At 44.3% G+C, this 16,810-nt stretch overlaps 1 long non-coding RNA gene and 2 other non-coding genes across 5 annotated transcripts in view; all 3 read left to right on the top strand.

Moving 5' to 3' along the window:
- Positions 1-394: 394 nt before the first annotated feature.
- The window catches only part of LOC146785291 (uncharacterized), a 209,742-nt gene continuing 193,326 nt past the window's right edge, over positions 395-16,810 (top strand). For 2 of the 3 annotated variants that reach the window (XR_014970954.1, XR_014970952.1), the window contains exons 1-2: positions 422-483; positions 604-696. This is a non-coding gene — a long non-coding RNA (uncharacterized LOC146785291). Of the gene's footprint in view, positions 484-603; positions 697-16,810 lie in introns of all 3 variants that reach the window. The other variant, XR_014970953.1, reaches the window with a different exon arrangement.
- On the top strand, positions 6,715-6,787 carry TRNAA-AGC (transfer RNA alanine (anticodon AGC)). Its single transcript has one exon. It is a non-coding gene; the product is annotated as a tRNA-Ala (tRNA).
- On the top strand, positions 12,125-12,197 carry TRNAA-AGC (transfer RNA alanine (anticodon AGC)). The gene has a single exon. It is a non-coding gene; the product is annotated as a tRNA-Ala (tRNA).

Here is a 16,810-nt window from a genome sequence, read left to right as displayed (position 1 = left end):
AAACTTCATCCTCCTTTCTCTTTAATCCCCCCTTCAATATTTGAAGTCCAGCAATAGCCATTTTTCTAGATCTTTTTATTCTTATATGATATGACTTGCTCTTGGGAGGCCATCGCTTGGGCTATACGCGATATGCTGCACGTTGCAGCCTACCCGCAGCAATATCTTCAATAACGCTGTCCTTGCATTATATCGGGCTCTTGTGTGTTTATCCTTAAATGGACACAATGTTGCCATTATTCCGCTAATGAGCCCTCGGGAATCCTTTCCCCTTTAAAAGTTACGTATTTGCTCAGCTCCCTGGTCCTTTAAGTAAAGACACGCCCCTTCCTTTCATGACGTGATCGCTTATTGGCCCATTTAAACGGCTTTGAACACCTTCCGTGTGTTCCTTGGACCGGTTTGGTACTTTCCCACATAAGGATATTCTTCTCTCGGAGTCCCTTTGACTGGCGGCGTTTTGCATGGTTCGCGCTTTATCAGGTACACTAATTAGACGCTGCCTTTCACCACTATAGCGTTTAGCACGTTTTCTCCCTTGCATCCAAGAATCTGGCATCCATACACACTTTTAATTTAATCTATATTATTCTTTTTTTCTAGTTATGCTAATTATTGCCACGAGTGCTTTCGCGGACCTCTTGATGGTGCCCTTGCATCTTCTTTTCATTGACATATAAAGCTCTGCGCACCCAGGTACGGGTTGTTTTTCCTTATCCCATGCCAATTCAGCATATTTCATGAAATCAATTTTAATTGAAGTCTCTATTATTATTATTATTTTTTCTTGGCCTTTAGCTTTACCCAGGATTGAAAGCAATTAATTACGCCTCTTAAATTTAACTATCGGAAGTCCCAGTCCAGACTACGAGTTTACAATATTCCTAATAGGTGAAATTTCTTTATTATCATTTTTTGCAGCACTGTTTCTTTAAGCGAAATATGATTTAGAATGTGCCTTATAGCCCAACGTTTGCCTTTTTCTCACCCTAGAGTCCTGGCATTCACACTGAACTATGTCTGTTCCTTTACGCGAAATATGATATATAGAATGTGCCTTATAGCCTAACGTTTGCCTTTCTCTCACCCCAGAGTCTTGGTATTCACTCTGAACTATGTCTGTATTTGGATATATTCATTTACTGTTTTACCGCTTTTTTGTCGCATGCGCTAACTTGATTAGGGACGAAACCAGCATTTTTCTCCCAACGAAACACGATATAGAAAGTGCTATATAGCCGTTTATTTGCCTTTCTTTCACTCCAGAGTCTCGGTATCCACTTTGAACCATGCCTATATCTGGATACATCGATTTAGCGCTTTACCGTCCTTGTGTTTTCTTTCGCATGTGCTAACTTTACTAGCGATTATGCTAGGCCTTTGCTTATTTAAGTTTGAACCTTCGCTTAAAGACTACATCTGTATGTTTATGTACCCAGCAGATTTAATTTATGCAACGCATCGACCTTCCGTCTGAGGCCAGAGCGATCCCACCTGTGTCTTCATTTTGACTTGATGCCAAGGTTGCAGGCATGATCTGTCAGAGTGGGTAAGGGTCCTAGCTCGGAAGGCCACCAGGCGTCTCTCCACAGGGAGGTGTTCCCAAAGATGAGCACTTCCATTTTGTCTTTGTTGAGTTTTAGGCAGTTTTCTTTCATTTACTTGGCCACGCTCGTCATGCACCAGTGGAAGTTGGCCATTGTGGTGGAGGGGTCTTGTGATAGCGAGAGGATGAGGTGGGTGGCGTCAGCGTAGGATATGATGCTTAGTCCATAGGTTCTGACGATGTTGGCCTAGGGCGTCATGTAGTTGGTGGACAGTGTAGGACTGAGGGATTTGATTTGTGAATTTATAAAGCGCACGATTGCCCATGGGCGTCTTGGCGCTGAGTAGATGCAAAGCGGGATTCTATCGAGAATGAGGTTCTAACAGGAGATGAACAGCCAGGTTTTGACCTCTTTCCTGAATGAAAGCAGAGATGGGCTATTTTTGATCGAAATAGGGACAGGCCTTGAGGGATGCCGCAGATGATATTCTTAGGTTCCGAGGTGAAAGGTGGTAGGTGGATTCTCTGGGTTCTTTTGGAGATGAAGGAGGCAACCTCTTTGGATTCCAATGTGGTGTAGCCTCTTGATAAGGTTGGAATACAGTGCCAAAAGCTTCTGAGGGGTCAAGGCGGATCAGGGCCGCCGCATCTCCCCAGTCAAGAAGGGTTCTGATGTCATCTGTGGCAGCCATCATGGCAGTTTTGGTGCTGAGGTTGTGGTGGAATCTGGATTGGGAGGTGTCTAGAAGGTTGTTGTTCTCCAGGTGTTACGTAAGTTGCCGCTTGATCGCCTTATTGAGGACTTTGGCAGGAAAGGGGAGCCGTGGAATGGGACGGTAGTGCTTGAGTTTGCTGGGGTCAGCAGACAGTTTCTTGAGATGAGATATGACCTCTGTGTGTTTCCATTCTTCAGGGAAGGTGGCCATGGTGATGGATGCATTTAAGATGGCGGCGAGCTTGTTGCTGATCATTTTTCTCCTGAGGTTGAAGATGTAGTGGGGACAGGGGTCAATGAGTGCTCCTGAGTGGGTGGAGTTCTTGATGACTGTGGTGCTTTGAGTGGTGACCTGGTCCAATGTGGTGAGCAGGTGGTCAGGGTTTGTGTCTGTGAGAGTAGCAAGGCTGGGGATGTTGACGGAGGTGGGTTGGGGTTACGAAGTTTTTGTATATAGTGGAGATATTGTCAAGAAGAAGTCCACCAGGGTGTCACAGAGTTTCTGGGAAGGGGTGATGATGTTTTTGGTGGTTGAGAAGCAGGAGAACTCTCTGACGATGTTGAAGACTTCTTTTCTGTGGTTAGAACTCGATTCAATGCAGTCAGCAAGGGTGCTCCTTTTTGTCTATTTCAGGAACTGGTGGTATTGATTGAGAGATGTCCTTAATGTGACTCGGTCTATGGGTGCCTTGCTGGTGCGCCATTCCCTTTCCAGTCGCTTGCAGTTGCGTTTTGTGGTTCTCAGTTCCGTGGTGGACCAACTGGTCATTGTGGGGGATCTTTTGAGTTTGGTGGGCTTGACAGGGGAGACTCTGTGGGTGCAGTCGAGGTTCCAGGCACAAAAGGTCTTGACAGCCTGTTCTCTGTAGGTTTCAGTGCCAGGGTGGGAGGTGTTGAGGACGTTGATCCACTGGCTCTCTGATACCTTAGCTGTAGTGTAAGGTGCTGGGAGCCTTGGTGGTGGTGCCAGGGAACCTGTGATGGTGAAGTAGATGATGGGGTGAACTGTCCAGGTGAGCTCAGTGACATGGCTGTACTTTACTCTGTTGCTGGCTGTGAAGATGGTGTCAAGTGTGTGTCCTGTGATGTGTGTGGGGTTGGTGATAGCTTGGGTGAAGTCAATGTTGTTCTTGCTCTCTAGGAGGTTGGTGGTGTTTGTGTTGTTAAGGTCATTGAGGTGAAAATTGAGGTCTCCGAGTAAGATGTAGTGTTTGAAGTCAATGGTGAGTGGCGGAATGAATTCAGGGATGGGGTCTCAGAAGCTGGGGCGAGGTCCTGGAGGTCTGTAGATGAGGGTGCCTCTGATGGTGGTTTTGCCGTTGATATGGAGTTGGAAGTTGAGGTTTTCCATGATTAGGATGATGTCGTCTGGGGTGTTGCAATGGATGGTTTCTTTATGGATGATGGTGATTCCTCTTCCGTGTTTGTTGATGAGGTTTCAGTGTGCTACCTTGTAGCCGGTGGGCGGCATTGCTGAGGCAAGGGATGTGAATCTGGGGTTGAGCCAGGTCTTGGTAAGGAAGATGATGTCGGGGTGAGGGAGGTGATGGTGTCCCAGATCTCAGTGACATGCTTGGAGAGTGATTATGCATTGAGTATGAGGCAGTGGAGTTGTTTTGAAGTGGTCATGGTTGGTGTTACGGTGGTCACTGTGTGTGCGGGTGCTTCGGTGTTGCAGGAGAAGAGGCAGTGCCGGCAAGAAAAAGGTCCTACCATTGATCATGGAGAGGTGCAGCAGCAGTTGTTGTTGTGGAGTCTGGGGCCCTAGGACTCGGAGCTCAGCTGCGTGGTATCTGTGAGTAGCAGGAGAGCCAGAGTTCCTGGCATTGGGCACGGTCCAGGTGCTGATGGGCACAGAAGGGCTTGCCATTGGCGCGCTGTTGGTGGGGCCAAGCTGCGGCTTCCCTTAAGTAGGTCCTGGGAGGAGAAAGGGATACGGAGAGGTTATGGGCGGGACCAGCGAGGGCCCGAAGCAGGAGGGAGATGCAGTTGAAAAAATGCTGGTAAAGGAAGCAGGCGGAAAAATTAACACAAATTACAACAAAGGCAGTACAAAACTAAACAAGTTGAACAAAATTGAACAAAGATGAGTTAAACATGGTTGAACACAATAACAAGTAAACAGTTCAGAAGCCAGGTGGGCAATGAAGCAGCAAGAGGAGAGCTTTCACGAAGGACCTGATCAAGGGGGCCACACTGAGGCCTCCATTAAGTAAGTTCTGTGTGGAGAGAGGGACGCTAGTAGGCCGTGGGCGAGGCCAGTGTGAGTGATTAGCAGGAGGGAGATACGGAGGAAAATGGCAGGAAAGTGAGCTGGCAGAAAAACAAACAGAAATTAAAACAAAGGTAGTACAAATCTAAACAAGTGGAACAAAACTAAACAAAGATGAGTAAAACAAGGTTGAGCACAACAACACAATAAAAAGTAAACAATTCAGAAACCAGGGAGGCAGTGAAGCAGCAAGCAGGGAGCTGTCATGAAGGACCTGCTCAATGGGGCCACGCTGCGGCCTCCATTAAGTAGGTCCTGTGAGGAGGGAGGCACACTGGGAGGAAGTGGGCAGGGCTGGCAAGGGTGGGAAGTAAGAGGGAGATGTGGCAGAAAAAACGTCGGGAAAGCGAGGGAGCAGAAAAACAAACAGAAATTAAAACTCAGGCAGTAAAAAACTAAACAAGTTTAACAAAATTGAACAAAGATGGGTTAAACAAGTTTGAGCACAATAACAAGTCAATAATTCAGAAACCAGGGAGGCAGTGAACCAGCAAGGGGGAAGCTGTCATGAAGGACCTGCTCTGAGGAGGTGTTATCAGAGTGTGTAGCCACCCAGGTTTGGATTGAGAAGCCAAATAGACCGGAGCAGTCTAAAAAACAGTGGCCCACATTTGCAGATTGCGCATGTTTGCAAATTACTGCTTCAGTGGAGGAAAGTTGTCTAAAAGATGCATGTTTTCTTCAGTGAGATCCAAAAAATGCAAATGCTGCCAGGACTCTTTGTGCCCGGTTTAGTTCACACTGGTGAACCACACCTAAATATAAGTGAGGCCACTTCTGCTCAGGCCCCCTGCCCCTGCTCAATCTACATACATCAATGGGCCAGCCCAGCGAGAGACTGGGAGTGCCGTCTCAGACCTGTTGGTAAAAGAGAGGTAATAGAGGCCAATCTGCCATCAAAAAAGCCGCTTATGCCCCAACTGGGCTGCTGGCAGCATCTTAACAGCACAGACATGGCCCAAATCGCCCTCCATGCTTCCCAGAGAAGCAGCCACCACAGCTGCAACTTAGATACTGGCCCATCACCCATTGCTAGAGTGCCCACCTTTCCAATCTGACCCTATAGCCAACATGCTGCATTTGATAGTGTCAAAGTGCAAGAAGTGGCAACACAAAGGATGCTGGAGCAAAAAAAATATATATTACTAAAATGTTGTTCCTTATACTTCTCTTTAAATCCAGAATAAACATTTGGGCTTCGACAGATGGTCTTGGTGCTTTCCTTAGGATGCGGAGATGGGACTTCAGTGACTGCTGGATGTGAAGATGAAAGAGGGGGATGTTGATGCTTGAGCTCGAGTCGTAAACCTTGGTCTTCTCCCTTAGAAAAAGGAGGAACATTTTAGATAACATGATGAATATCTATAGGCATATTTCAAGAAGGGATTAATGTTATCACAAAGGCTAAGTGGAATTGGTCTTACATGCCTCTGTCGGCTGGCCTCATGAACTCATTGACTTCTATAGTACATCACAGTCACTGACTCCTCTTAGAGCTTTTAGTGCTTCTCTGGTGCTGAGGAAGATCCCACAGACACAAGCAAGAAGGATGAACAACATTGGCTGCTAAAAGAGGCGGAGACACTCAATATTAAGAATAATTACAAATAATCCACTGTGTAAGACCTGCAGCATGTAACAGGGTACCAGATGTGAACTGATATCGCTGATTGTCTTTTGTTTTTGTTTCTCTTTATATTAAAATATATATATATATTAAGGATAATTACAATCCTTGGAAGGCCCACCATATCTCCTGAAAAAGTGAATGTATTTTGGAGCTTTCAACTGTGCTTCTCCATGGGCAGTATAAAAAATTGTGCACAGTCATTGTCGTAATTTATTGACTCATGGGCTTTTGAGGTCCCCAGTAACCATATGACCCTCTTTTCATTTATAATAACTTCCTCATAGTTGTTTTCAATAATCTCTTTAACAACTCTTTACACGAGGCAAAATTCATGGCAATCGGCACTTTTACATCTTTACACTTTATTTTTGTTCTGGGAGTAAATTACAGCATAGTTTTCTGTTGGGCTACTGAGGTACGAAAACATGTCCGATGATGAGCTGGTTATTCACAGGAAAAAAATGAGATAAAAGAGTAACTACTTTTCGTATGGGAAACGCGCCTGTTTTGAGCTAAAAATGTAAGGGGCGCAGAGTGCTCTGTAGTCAGGTGGGGAATTAGCTCAGATGGTAGAGCGCTCGCTTAGCATGCGAGAGGTAGCGGGATCGATGCCCGCATTCTCCAGTTTCTACATTTTGATAGCTTTTCCGTTTAAAAAATGTTTAATTTAGGAAGCATTTGAGTTCTTGTATATGTGCAGTAATTAGAATTAAAGGAGCAAACAATTTAGGTACCTTTTCCCAAAATATTAACGTAAACAGTTATTTGATCTCAAGAGAGCGAGCGCACGTACACGTTCAAGTACACGTTTGGATCAGTTTGAATTGAACTTTTCATCTGCTATTCTCTTTCGTAGTCCAGCTTCCATTTGCACGAACATTTTAGACCGATTCTAGAATCAAAAGAGGGGTAGTTCTGTCGGGGGTCTCAGTTAATTTCCATCAAAGGGGTCCACAACCGACGTGCCATGCTGCGGGACACAGGACAGACGCCAAAATCCAAAAACAAAGATTTTTGGGTCCCTGGACACATATATAATTTGAGGCCCCCTATTTAAAACATTTAAAATTATCAAGTGTTAAAATTACATATTAATTGAAAAAAGACTAGACAACCATGTTTTCGGAGTTTTAAAATTATTTTCACCAAATCGTGAGTTACTCTTCTGCAATGCCAGGGGGCTCGTGGTAGGATTGTCATCTGGCCGGTATTTTACCCATATCGCTTGTATTTTTATGAACATATAAGAAGAAAAAAACATTTGGGAAAAGTTCGAAATCTGGTGATTTTTCCTTTTGAAATGTAAATCTAAACCAGCAAACACATTAAGAAATTGCTTAAAAAGAATGTGAGAACTGTCTAAAGTATTTCTAACTGATTATTAAACCAAACAGAGGGGTAATTGTCATGTTTCAAAAGAGCACTGAGAATTTTACACAAAGAGTCTGATTCACAAAGGGCCTCCGCACTGGTGGCGGTGGACCCGCAGTCACGGCGGAATCCAGCGGCGGCCCTTCCATTAGAGCGGAGAAGCGCAGCCCCCCCCAGCCACCACGCTCAAATAAAACGATAATAAAAGTGTTTTTTAAACCTGGTTTATTATTGTTTTATTTTAATCCCCTAGACCTGCCCCCAGGACTCTGATGAGTCTTGGGGGCGGGTCCAGGGGATGACACTGCTGGTGGGGGAGTGGTAGTGCACTCCCTTCACTGCGCATGAGGGTTTAATCGGCCGTCTCAGACCAGCCAACCCCTCATGCGCAGTGAAGCTCTCTCCAGCCCCAGCTCCAGCTCCGTTGCTGGGGCTGGAGAGAGCAGGCACAGGCTCCCAGTTTGCCTGGGAGCGCAAGTTGCCTAGCACTCAGGCCAATCCCGACGCTGCTTTCATGCAGCGTCAGGATTGGCCACAGTGTAGTCTGGGAGCCTGTGCCCAGAATCAGGATGAGAGCGATGCGGCGGGAGACGACAGCATTGGCGGCGGTGTTCATATAAGTTTTTTTTTTTTTTTTCCTGAAACCTCCCTTCCTCTCTACCCCCTCCTACCTCTCGCCTACATCCCTCGCCCAGCCGTCCTCGTCACTTTGGCAGGAGATGGGCTGCTACTGGCGGAATCTCCGTGATGGGAATTCTCATTGCGGAGATTCCACGCCGAGTGCGGAAACTCCCGTACGACTGGGGGCCTCCACCACGAGTGCTGAAGCCCTTTATGAATCAGGCCGAAATTATTTTCCACCTACTTGATGCAAGTCAACATTTTAGAGCAGGCAAGTGGGAGATTTAAAAAATAATCAGGAGAATGTATTTTCACCACTGACGTATATTGAAGCAGGGGAAATTTGCCTGAATCAGGTCAATTGGTAGTATGATGACAGACAGTCAGCATTTCATTCTTGCCAGTTAAATAGCATAGTGCAAACAAAAACGGAGTTTTAAACTCTGATTTTGATTGCGCTGCGCAAAACTGCCAAAAATAAAATGTCGAGGCCTGTCACATGCTCTAATCTCCCCATCCAAGAATAAAGGACAAACTGTTAACCTTTGATGTCAGAAGTAGTTCTTGAAGGGGGAGATGGGTGCATGCATGACATGCATCAACATAATTTTTGGGCAGTTTTACAAAACTCCGAATCCGGTTACTGCCTGCGGGAATCGAGAAGTGGGAGACTAGCTATGAAATCGGAAGTCTCCGGCCTGAATCAGGAGGGTTGGCATGTATGCTATTTCCACTTGGCCCTTCCAGAACAAAAAAAAATGTGTTTCTGAGAAATGTGGCAACCCTGGCTCTGTGCCATAGTTATCACCTCATGCCGTGCCTTATACTAAGACCCTGCGGCACCACCAGCTGCTCACGGTCTTGGTTGTGTGGAGAAAACTCTAGCCTTGGTGCCCCTGAACTCCAAAACATTTATGGTTATAGTGTGCAAATGTTTCACTCAGAAAGTGAAATAGCAAAATGTGCCTTTATTTTTTTTTTCCTGCAAAGTGGAAGTAGGGTTACATCTCAGGTGAAAGAAAAAAATTAAACAAAGCCCAAAACAGAAGCTTTGAGGAACACTGTCAGAGATTATTAATTATCTCAATGATAATTGCATTATATTAATTACCTTCCCCGAGCCTCTGCAATTGCTTTAAAAGCACTACCTCAACTGGGGAACCTATGTGCTGTGACTGCCTGCAGGGTCTTCCTGGCACTCAGGTAGGTGCCACACTTCGGCTACTCTGGTGGGAAAGTTGCTCCCAAACACTTTCAGGTGTCCCCCTCTGTAATTATTTTAATGGAATTACCATTACAGTAATTATATTGCGAGATCACATGCTGTGCTGGCACAGACATAAGTATTAATTATTCCTCACATTGGGAAATGCTCTGGTTACTCACCGGTAGTCTTCATTATTCCGAGTCCAAGTCTTCCTTGCCTCAGTCCAATTTCTCATCCCTTCCTTCCCTTCTTGCTTTGCCTTCATAATATTTTTTGAGGTGTGTCAAGGTACAGGACGTGGAAGGGGTGGGATTACCATTTCTAGTATTAGGGAGGAAGAGGAAGTCGGCCATCTTGGCAGCGGCAGTTCCTCAATAGGAGTGTCGCCCCCCCCTCCCCACACTGCTGCGTAGAAAGCGTGAAAAATAAAATGGTTAAAAAAAATAAGATTTTATAACCATTTTATTTTTTACTCTCTGCCAAACTAGGCCAGTGCATCATTGCTGCTGATTGGCAGCAAGGAGGAGTGGCCACCTCAGTTTGAAGTGTGCATGTCGGTTTGGCCAGCCCGACATGTACAATTCAAACATCTCCAACCCAACTGTCCTAGACATCTGGGTTGAAGGCAGGCGCAGGCCTCCAGCGCTGTCGGAGCACTGAGCCAGCCTGCTCCAGCCACTCCAGATGCTTCACTCATGCTGCTTAACATTGTTAACCGCATGAGAGCTGCCTCGGGATTGAATGGACCTTGCTCTCCGAGGAGTCTAACGCCAGGAACATCGAGGACGTGCTGTAGGCAGTGTGGTAACTAAACTTTTATTTACCTCTTGCTTGCAGGGTAACTGCGCTGGGCGCTATAGCAGCATGCTGCAGTCCTATCACAGCACTTGTTCCATATTGCTCCTCACCCTTGATCCCTGTAAGCAAACCGCGCATTCGGGTGAAGGAGAGATGTTTGGAGAGACTGAAAACACATCAAAAACCTTGAGAGCTGCCAATCAGTTGTACAAAGAGCCCCTCCATTACTCAGTAACCAATGGAAAGTGGCCTCCCACAGAGAGGTGTGTGGCCGTGCCCTTCAATGGGGCAAGTTGTGTGTTGGACAAAGTAAGTCATTAATCTTTTGAGCAGGCGTGTCAATTTCTTCTCAATATGTTGTTTTAGTTTTTTTGCCACCAAAAAACGTTTCCCAGTTAAAGCTGTATTCAAACCGTATGTGTAGAGAACACACTGCACAGGACACACGCCAGAGAATAAGCTGCTGTGTTTGCACAGCTTAGTAAAGAGATGGGCGATGGATTACAGAAATAAAGCTACAGATGGTGCATAGGTGATAACCAGGAGATGGGCGGGCGCAGTGGTGACAGAAGCGCCCAGCCCCGGGAACAGAGTGCACTTTTAGTGTGCATAGAAATGTGACAGACAGGGGGCTGGGGTGGGGGTTGGGCATTGGGGTGCCTTTCAGTTTGATATCTTTGTGTACCTCCACTGTTTGCTACCAGAGCAGTGAGAAAGGATTGAACACCCCCCTCTCCCCTCCCCACTGATACAATTGCCAAAATGGTATGGTACAGACTGAAATTTACTTGTTCTTGGTGGACAGTGGTTTCGTACGTGTTTTTTATGCGTTATTTACCTATCCACCCCACAACCTCTAACCCCACGTGGGCCCAGATGTGACAATCTTCTGGGGCCAGAAGTGTTCAGGAAATGTGAGTGTGTGAGGGAGGGTAAAGGTTCCACTGTGCAAAGCGGCAGAAACGGTCTATAGGAAAATGGATTTGTACATATGTCCCTAAATTGAGTTGAAAATGTGTTAATAACTTGAAAACATTTCTTTTTTTAACTCAAGAAGTCTGCGAACTTTGCCTAAGTGAAAGGTGGTTTCGTGAAAAAGTATGGAATTGCAGACGTTTTAATTTCCTCTCTAAGCATATAGCTCTTCGCTTGGGTTTGTAGCGTTCTCGTCCACAATAAACACTATGCATTTTCTCTCTCTCTATATATATATATTTTTTTTTTTGCAGTTTTATATAGCGCGACCCCAAGGTTTTACAGCACTTTACATGAGCACCAGTTACGTTACACAAGGACACATTCATTTTTGGCATGCACGGGAGATTTAGGGATTTGCCCAGTATCACAGCGTGCTGATCCAACGCCAAGACTCGATCCTGATTCCCCAGCTCCAAAGTAGGCACCTCTGGCCGTTAAGCCACATCCTCTCCCCATTGCTGAATGACACTGGCTTCATCTGGGAACATAAGTTAATACTTCTCCTAGCCTTCATTCGACAATGCTCAGTGATGCTGAAAACAGTTCAAGTGCTAAATTCTCTTTATCGACGAGGCTGAAGCCATGAAACGTGGTCTGCAAAGGCGCATGCGCTGTAGGAGCTTTCATTCGATCCGCAGGACACTGATTAAGGTTTCGATGAGTTGAATTGAACTTGTTAGTTTGTGTGAGATGCCAGTAGTTCTACTGTTACATTATAACAAGCTATCGAGGGGCAGCATACTTCTTTGTCTTAACACGAGTCAGACAGAATTCATTTTAATCAGAAATTATACGTTTTAACACTTCCTTTTTGTACTGGAATAAATGACAGCATCGTTTTCTGTTGGGCTTCTGAGGTACGAAAACATTTTTGCAGATGAGCTGGTTATTTTGAGGGCACAGCAAAAGGGTTAAACAAAATACTAATTTCCTTCCGTACGGACTGAGCTTCTCTATATAAGGGGTCATTGCAGGCTCTTCTTCACGGGGAATTAGCTCAGATGGTAGAGCGCTCGCTTAGCATGCGAGAGGTAGCGGGATCGATGCCCGCATTCTCCAAAGGTTGTTTTGGAACTTTTCAAGTAAAATTATAGATTATTTAAATTCTCATACATTTACAGGGGGTTTGTGATACAAGAGCGAAAAATTAGAAACTACGCCCAAAACATTAAATATTTGATGATGGCACTGCAGAGAGAGAGAGAGAGCATGAAACTAAACTTTTCACATCAGTTTAAGTCGACATTTTTCAGCAATAGGATTTTACTTTTACAAGCACGACCCTGCCTCTGCTATTCCCCTTCATAGTTCACATTCCATTCACAACACAAACATTTAAAACCAATTGCTGGCGAAAGTCTGAGCTAATTCTCGTCAACGGGAGGCTGCAGCATGCTGGTCTGTGTGCCACGTGCTAAGGCAGAAGCCATGTTTTTGTGAGTGTGCTGAACTGAAGTTCTGTCGTAAAGATTTGTATGCCCTTACCCTGAGCTGGGCACATACATATTTTGACCCCCATCTCTTTTTGAAAACATTAACAGACAAAAGTAATAGAAATTATGCGAAAATGGAAAAAAGACTATACTATTTTTTCACAGATTTAAAAAAATAAAAATATCTCCAAAACATGGGTTATAATTAGGCAATATGCAGCTGGCTGTTTGTAGGTTTGCCACCTGGAGGGTACTTTATACCTCTCTCCCGCATGTTTATGTCCCAGTCAGAAAAACAGTAAAATCATTGTAAAAGTTGTGGAATTATGTATGTGTTTTTTTATTAGGAAATTCAGATCTAAAACAGCATTGGAACAAATGAAGACATCATTTACAAAGAATTTAATAGCTGTCTAAAGTATTTCTAAATGGTTCTTAAATTAAAAAGGGGAATGGCTGCAATGTTGCAAATAATATTGAGAATTGTACATAAAGTATTTTCACACATAAATAAATGGTCGGTATTTCTTTCTGACAAAAGTGCCAACCCTAGCTGTTGGCCATGGTTGTCTTCATGTCATGGTTTACACTCAGACCCTCTGGCACCACTTGCTGCCCTTGGTCTTGGCTGGACCTCAGCCTCAGCGCCCCTACCCTTTATGGTAATAGCGTTCAAACGTTTTATTTTGAAAGCACCACAGCAAAATGTGCACCCTTTTTTTCCTTTCACCCCTGGAGAGGAAATGGAGCTACACCAATGGAAAAATAAAAATAAATGAATATTGCCCCAAAACAGTTTTCTTTCAGGAACACTGTTAGGGCTAGTAAGTCCCTTAATGGCATTTGCATTAAGTTTCACTTCTCTCGAGAGAAACTTTCCCAACAGGACCCCCTTTGTGCAGTAGCTGTCTGCAGGGCCTTCCTGACACTCTTGTAGTCGGCACGAGCCACATATAGTCTTCCATGCTTGAAAAGTGGCTTTCAAACACTTTCAGAGGTTCGGCATTTATGACTAATTTCAATCAATTAATATTATGCTAATTACATTGGCAGGTAAAGCCACAGACAGTGCTGGACCATGCATACCTATTCATTGTTCCTCACATTAGGAAATGCACTGACAGCAGGTACAGTCTCTTCTGTTCTTCCATAGGTCCAAAGTTGTTCTGAAGTGAGTGCCTACAGGAGCCATATTTATGCCTGGCACTAACTAGTGGATGGGAATGACTCCTGGGCATGCACTAACCAATAGGGTAAAAGTTTGCGGGGCCAACCCTATCCCCTTTGAACATTTTAAAAACTGCAAAAGTCTTCAGCAATACTCTTCTTGGGCTCTGAGAGCTGGGGGGTAAGGGAATACTAGTTTCCCACCTTATCTAATACTAAAATCCAGTTTCGAGCAAGTACTGTACCTCCAACAAAGCCAGAGACAGACGTCTGGTATGACGGAAGCAGAGGCCTCCAGCAACCAGACAGTGGATCCAGAGAAATTGTCTTGGCATCCTCTTTACTCCCCTTCCAACTGTGCTCTAAGAGTTATATGTAAAACCAGAGACCGAGGTCTGATAGGACAAAAGTAGAGTCCTTCAGTAACCAGGCAGTGGAGCCACAAGTATTATCTTGGCATCCTGCTCTTACCCCATACAAGTGTGTCCTAAGTGTTATATGTAAACCCAGCCGAACTGTCAAGCAGGATTTGGCACTATAGTATCAAAAAGGGTGCCCACAGCCCCCACCCTGCATATTCATATGACTAATCTCTACCCTTTCAGGTTAGCTTATTATTTGCTCCTGGGAGGAATTTCACACCTATTCATTAATATTCAATACTAATTACTATATGGGAGAAGCTAGAGAGCCAATACATATTAGCCTCCAGGAACTTCAGGCAGGCAAAAGGTAACTTTCTAAAAGTTGCTTTTCCTTAATAATTATTAGATCAAAACTTCACTATTGAATTGGATTTTTAATAATTAAAATAGTTATTAAAGTAGTAAAAATAGTTGAATATTTTTTTTCCAGCTGGCCACATTCCCGAGCTCTACAGGATTTGTTTTTTAATCTGTACTCTGGATTTCTACAGAGGGCAGATAGGCCAGCCGCAGTGATATAGCTTTTGGGTATAGTCACTTTAAGGATTTGTTAACATTACATTTCTACATGTGTTCCCTTTAAATAACATGCACCCTGCTTTTTGGGCTACAAGGCATACATAGGGATGACTTATTAATATTTAAAAGGGAGTTTTGTTCCAGTAAAAAAGTGTTCATATAGACAAGTCGCAGTGTATGTTTTGCACTGTTACAGGCAGGATTCAATGGTAGGCCTGGAGTCAAGTTTGCATTGGCACTTTAGTGGACGACACAATAGGTGCTGCAGTACACTAATGTCATTTAACTTTCAGGTCCTGGGTACATTTTCTATAGGCAGGTTAATGATATCAGTTAGGATTAAACCAGTTCAACCATGCTTAAAAGGGAGAGCACTGGCACTTTATCACTGGATAGCAAGGGTAACGTGAAAAGAGTTCCACAGCCAGCAAAAATAAGCAAGCATTGGCATAGCCAATAGGTCTCGCCTTTGTGACCTTATAAGTGTTTCCCCATGCAGTATATTTTCTTGTCATCTTTCCCCATGCTGGCTGTCAAATCCAACGCTGACCTGATAAAAAGGCAATTTACGGAACCCATGTACAAGAGCGGGCGGCGAATGATTGGAATAGTTAATGAATAAACCTGAATTACTTAACTTTGCAAACTGCATCACCCTGAATTAATTATGTATTGTGTAACTCTGCAAACTGACTCACCTACAGGCATGCGCTCTATGGAAGAGTGGAATGATGAATGAATGAACTTGTCTTGTGTAACGACAAACTGAATCGCGTTAAGGTGTACATTCTTTGAAAGAGTAATATGAATGAATAAACCTGTATCCTGTGACTTTGTCCACTGAATTAATCATGTAGAGGCATGAGCTTTTCTTAAAGAATGGATGCACAGTTTGCTCTAAAAATATAGGTATTGAGAATTTTCTCCTGAGAAGAATCTTTGGTAGACTGCATGCAATGAGCACAGCGGGATGTCGTGCATTTTTTGACATGCAGGGAGAGCACATTTTGAACCTTCTGCACTTTAGAAATAAGACCGCCTGGCACACAAAGGTGTATTAGAATAACACGTTACCTAAATAGGCTTGTTTGCAATAAGCAAGACTGCAGTGTAACATTTTTGATTTGTAGGCCACCCCTTCTCTTTTGATTTAAAACCATGTGAAAGGATCCATAATCTAATCTGTAATGTACCTAAATAGGCTTGTTTGCAATAAGCAAGACTGCAGTGTAACATTTTTGATTTGTAGGCCACCCTTCTACTTTGATTTAAAACCATGTGAAAGGATCCATAATCTAATCTGTAATGCCCACATTTACAGAGCCAAGAGGAACTTGCAGGCAGCTTTGTAAAAATGTTTTATTAGATTTGCTACATCATGTGGAGCCTGCGGCCCACATGGCGCGGTGCATCCAGGCTCTGCTCTGAAGTGCTGGGAGCTGACACAGATGGATGCTGCCTCTGGTGCATTCCCTGCGTGGGATGGACATTGTTGGAAACATCGAGGCGCGAGATCAGAAGTCCAGTTCAGAAAGCATCCATTGTGCATAGGGAAAGAGAGTGTGTTGTGTGTTTGCCTGGGGCCTGACCTTTGGAGATTGGTGAAGAGCCACAGTACGTGCTTGCTGAAGTGAGGATGGCTGTTGTCTGGCACAGAGCTGCTGTAAAATGAAACTGCTGAACTGGTGTCTCGTCGGAAGAGGTCCAGGTTAGGAGGAGAGAACCAACTAGCTATCCCTGGGGAGAGGCGTGGGAGTGTTTGAGGTAGGAGGAAGTGTGGCAAAAGTCCTGTATTTTTCGAAGACTACCTTTACACGCATTGGCCATCCGTGTCCCACCTTTTGCAGGACTGTCCCAAAGTTGACCGTTTGAGGTGCAGTGTTATTAATTGGAACAGAGGGTTGCATAGGTCGGAGCAGAAATTGCAGTGGCTTTAGGTTCTCTCGCAGACCACGCCGTTTACTTAAAATATAAATATGGTGACTGCTGGACATGGATAATATTTTATTTATATTTGATGTAAGGAGGTTGACTGGTATTTTCCTTACATTTGAATACAATACAGCCTCAATAGAAATGGTGCCATGTGTTATCTTTACGAACGTGACGCTTTTTGCAGAGTGGCCGC

The sequence above is a fragment of the Triturus cristatus genome, chromosome 11 (genome assembly GCF_964204655.1).
Source record: "Triturus cristatus chromosome 11, aTriCri1.1, whole genome shotgun sequence".
Classification (NCBI taxonomy): Eukaryota; Metazoa; Chordata; class Amphibia; order Caudata; family Salamandridae; genus Triturus; species Triturus cristatus.
This window is presented reverse-complemented; position numbering and strand designations above follow the sequence as displayed.